Source organism: Octopus bimaculoides, chromosome 1, assembly GCF_001194135.2.
Source record: "Octopus bimaculoides isolate UCB-OBI-ISO-001 chromosome 1, ASM119413v2, whole genome shotgun sequence".
Taxonomy (NCBI): domain Eukaryota; kingdom Metazoa; phylum Mollusca; class Cephalopoda; order Octopoda; family Octopodidae; genus Octopus; species Octopus bimaculoides.
In genome coordinates, this window is record NC_068981.1 from 30,778,848 (window position 1) to 30,784,422 (window position 5,575).

Here is a 5,575-nt window from a genome sequence, read left to right on the forward strand (position 1 = left end):
CGCAGTCTACTCTTCAGACCAAAAGCATCTTAATTAAATGAAGTTTACATCGTCGCAAGGAGGTACATGTCAACACACGGACGATTCGATCAGAATAACAGACAATGTAAACTTCATTTATTTAGAATACCCTTGCCCTGAAGAGTAGTCTGAAGTATAAACCTCGCTTGGATATCTACCACTTCTTAGGTTCCGATTGTTATGAAACATACGTAGTCCGGATATTATCTACTCCATTCCTTACTTCTTACCTCCGTTTTTTCTTACTTATATTTAAAAATATCCGTTGGCAAGAACAATTATAGTCTATTTCACCGACAGACTCGAAAATACATTAACGTGTTCCTGTATCTATTTCTTTTTCCCCTTTTACAATTTATTTGCAAATATCCGGTCAGCTTCTCCGGCATAACCTCTTTGTTCTTTCTAATTTTCTTTTGGTAATACCTTTTTAGATGTCTTCCTTTAATTTTTTGCCCCGACGAGAATAGTAATACATAACTATTTTAATTATTACTATTATAATTAATACTTTTTCTTACATGTTTTTATTACCATTTGAAATGGTCGTATTAAATTTTAATTTGAATTTTAATATGTTCTCTTCTCCATTTTTCTAATTGTTAGTAGTGTTTTATATAAGATTTTATCTTATACATGCCTATAACAAACTTTTTACTTACACACACACACACACATATATATATGTATATATATATATATATATATATATATATATATATATATATATATATATATACATATATACATACCCACAGACACATATACGCATGCATACAAAAATATAGTCATGCATATATATACTCAAGGAGACTCACTCACATATATATATGTATATGTGTATATGTGCGTACGTGTGATGGTAGCCTCTCGCAGTCCCAGACAGACGGTTTTGCAATTTCTTGCCGAATAACCTTCACAAATTATTTGTTTATAGAGATCAGATGTTTATGCTAAACATTAGCTCACTCTCTCCACCAAATCGACATTGCCTGAACAGGTGCACAAGTGTGTCACGTGTCAGGTGTCGAAGTAAATGCAGAGCAACGTGGCACCAAGTGTTTTTGCTCAGAAAGCACAACGTACCTCCCGTTCCAGGAATTGATACTATGATCTAATCATGCTTTCTCCGAAGCTGTAACTACTAGGCCATACGCCTTCTGTCTGTCTGTCTCTTTCTCTCGCTTGTGTATAAAGAAAGATAGATAGATAGATAGATACACGCGCGCGCACACACACATATATAAGAGTACCCATTGTTATTAAATGGCTGGAAACCATTCGTTCTGTGGATTTGAGGAACTTGCTTAGGGAGTTTATATCTATAGAAATCTATTCCAGAACACCAGAGAAATATTTTTATTCGATAACAAAAGAGATATGCAAGGTTTGTTAAGCTTTATTTTGCCTACAGGTATGCATTTTATTGGATTATAGATGTTGATGTAACCGCAGTTGTCTTTATAAAAAATCTATCAGTAAAATTAAACAGGAAAAAAAAAACGTATTTATTCCTCACAATGACAATATTCACAGAAAAGATAAAAAATGAAAACGTAAAATATTACACAATAAAATAAAACAAAACAAAACAGAAACAATAGCTAAAAAGTTAACCTCATCGATCTAATAGAAATTATGAATATATTTGTATCTCCGATAAAACTCCTCCCGGGCTGTAAATAATATATCGATTTCTTATGCAGGAACCCATATATACATATACATACATATAAATATATATACACATGAGTGTGTGGAGCGGAAGAGGAAAATTGGATTGCGTTGTATACATGCCTTTCTCAATAGTATTAAATGTTTAAGGAAACATACATATGCACAGAGAAATTGAAATTGAGGCGAGAACGTGAGAAACTGAGGCACTTCGTTATTTGTTTTATGGCACCCCTTCGTGCTTACTTGTTTCAGTCTTGTTCGCAGCGGCTCAATGTGACAAAAGAAATAACAAACTTGTTATTAGGTTCTACCGAGACTTGAACTCGGATCGCTGGATTCAGAGTCCAGAGTGCTAACCATTACACCATAGAACCGGTACAATTTTATAGCATAAATTAAAGGTTATAACTATGTTACATAGCGCCTAGTTAGCTCGTAATTAACGAATTAACTGCGGATGCCTTAATGAAACTGTTGTAGACATTGCACCAACAGACTAAAACATAAGAAAACAGTCAGCCAACTTGTAGATCTGAAGAAAAATGTCTAGTATATTTAGAACAATACTGCTGTTAGAAGTAAATGTATAGAAAATCTTTCCTGTTAGACTTTTCAGAATCAAGGTCGTGTTTACACAAATAATTTTTAGAATATAAATAATTTCTAAATCTATTCTCTATGAGGAAGTTGTGCACATTGATAAGGTGGTGGACATGCCAAATAATCTGTTGACTTCTCTTTTTTGACAGTTATTATTTTTCGTTGGTGACGAGCTGGCAGAAACTTTAGAACGCCAGGCAAAAATGACATTCCACCAGTACTCCTTATTATGAATGGTTATAGCTTCCACCATACTGTACGTTCTTATTTCTTTAGTCTCAGTCTTATACAGTGTCTTAACTACAACATCATGTCTCATCGAGAGATAATTCTGTGATGACATTTTCGGACAACTACTTATGATGTGGGTGATATTTTTGGTGTTAACTCCACACAGGAAGTAAAGTAAATTTCGAACGCGGGAGGGATGAGTAAAGAGTCTAGAAACTTGAATAAATACCCATAGAAGACGGAAAAGATGTTGCCAGCAAGTGGCTGCAGAAAGGATATGCCTTCTGACGTTAACCACATTTTGGTCTCCTGTCTGGCTCTAAGGCCGGATTCTGTTTATTTCAGTTGTCCGTCTGTCCACTTGTGGTATCGTCTTGAATCACATTTATTCCATGTTTGTATGTTCACTTTCTGCATTGCATATTCGTTTATTTCTTGTTTGTTTGTTCACTTTCTGTCTTGTTTTATCCCTTGACTCGCAATTTCCTGGCGGCTTCTTGCTGCCGGCACCACCAGAGGGGAACAATAATATCGTTTGACTCTCTGGCCGATAATTGATGAGGATTTGCTGACCTTCTGTGTCTGTTTTCCGTTTGTTTGTGCACTTATATGTTTTTCAACTTATTATTTACATTATAAATATATATATATATATATATATATATATATATATATATATATATATATATATATGTGTGTGTGTGTGCGTGTGTGTGTGTGTATGTGTGTGCGTGTGTTTGTGTGTGTGTGTGTGTGTGTTTGTGTGTGTATGTGCATTGTGTGTATGTATGTGTGTGTGTGTATGCATTCACACACACATATATACACATGTATATGGGTGCACGTCTACCTATTTGCGAACGTGTATTTATAAGGCAAGAACCGAATATTATATTATATTGAGAAATTTTCGTCATCATTAATTCTAAATTAATTCCAAGTAGAATGCATTGAAGTATGAGCATACTGAGTTTTAAATGATTCTATTATCACATGTTCACATACATTTCTTATGTCTCAACAATACCTCTGTTAAAAGGAAGACCATTTCTACATCATTTAATCGCCGTGATTAAATCTATTTCAGATTGCCGGATGCAGTAATGAAATTAAAAAGAAAAAGATAATTTGGACTTTTGGACAACGTTGCGCTTCAGACACTATGTGAGAACTTGAATTTATTTGATTAAATTTGATTTGACAGTGATTGCAGGCTTCCTCGATCAGAATCTCGAAACAACTACGTGAAAAAGAAACAATTCATTATGCAATTTCTACGCTTGTATTAGCCAAGAGTATATACATAAAAATTAACACTCGCGCTCACACACACACACACACACAGACGCAGACTCACACATAATATATATTATATACAAATATGCATTTTGCATACATACATACATACATACATACATACATACATACATACATACATATATGCATGTATGTATGTACACACAAATTGAGAGAGTAAAATTCAGGCAACGTATGTTTCCTAGCTACAGATAAGATTCTTTTGCGCAACAATTACTCAACGAGGGGTAATCAGCTAGCTGCTCGTCAGGCCAAAGATGCCTTAATTATATGAAGGTTATATTGTTGTTAAGGAATCTCAAATTATGAGAGGTAAGTGAGATCGGTCGGTAATTCAATGCCAGTGATTTGTTATTCTTTTCGAAAATTGGGACAAGCGACTGATAGGAAATTGTCAGGAATATATATGTATAGGCGTTTGTCTGTTACTGGTAGTCAGGAACTGTTACATCTAACTCGCCCTTTACATCATAAAAATACTCTGAACCTATGGTCGCGGAACTGTTTCCGGAGTGAAACGCAATCTTGCAGGATGATAATGCACGCAGCTAAAGTTGTTACTGAATAGTACGAAGAACATTCTAGTGAATTTGAACATCTTATCTGACCACCACAGTCTCCAGGTCTCAATATTATTGAACATTTTATGGTGCATTTTAGAAAAACAAGTTAGGAGTCGATATCTACCACTATCATCACTACAAGATTTGGAGACTGTTTTCGCTTAAGTATGGACAAAAAATCCTTTGGAAACAATTCAAGGAACAGAACTCTAGATGAATTTCATCTCTGAACATCTCTCATGGATTTTTTCGTTCTGGTTTTTCGCAAGGTCTACAAACCACAGTGACGCTCGTCGACTTCCAGTTGCAGATTGCTGGTGCTATGTTCTTCTGAACGGGTGGTAACCGAGGAGATGAAACTCTAGTGGCTGATGCAGATGACTGTGTCAGCCAGATTGCAATTCCACCTCGAGCTACTTCTATTTCTGGCTAATACTAGACCATGTGACTGCTGATTCTTATGGGTATGCTAGTGACGCATTGTGGGAACAAACCCTAGCAGTATGCAAATCATCTCTTGCAGAGGGATTATCCTAGGTAATATAATCAAATATTGTTCATCTTTATTGATGCACTAGAACACTAACACAATGAGAATCAATATCCAACTTCTTTACCTGTGGTTTCGTAATGAAGTCTGAGAAAGGACAACGAAGGTGAGGAAACAATGGAAGGTCGGAACTCTGATTTCAGCATGGAATTGATATCTTGAAGCTGCAAGTGGGTTTCAAGAAATTGCTCGTATTCCCCGTCCATACAGCATGAATGAAGTAACCCCTGGCGATATGATTAGACCGGCTTGGCAATAAATAAAGGAAGAAATAAAGCATAAAATGATCTAGTCTGCTGGATCGACGGTTCATTGGGAGAAGAAAATGGAGTAGGTACATGAAAAAGGATCTTAAATTTCTGGGATTTAAGGAAATGTGTGAGGTAGAGGGTAAGACTAGGTTTGCAGCTAGATCCTTTATATTATTATTGACTGGTATTAGCTCGAGGAGGGGCAGCAGATCATTGTTCGTGGAACTCGAGAGAGTAGCAGCAGAAAATTCTTCGTCATTGATAAGGCAAAAGCATGTGGAGAAAAGATCAGTGTTGTGAGCAAAGATGAAATCCAACGAATACTAATGGAATATATCCAATGTTGGAATGATTGCATCTTCTCC

General features: G+C 35.7%; 1 non-coding gene across 1 annotated transcript; it reads right to left on the bottom strand.

Moving 5' to 3' along the window:
• Nucleotides 1–2,000: 2,000 nt before the first annotated feature.
• Nucleotides 2,001–2,072, bottom strand: Trnaq-cug (transfer RNA glutamine (anticodon CUG)). Its single transcript has one exon. It is a non-coding gene; the product is annotated as a tRNA-Gln (tRNA).
• Nucleotides 2,073–5,575: the final 3,503 nt, after the last annotated feature.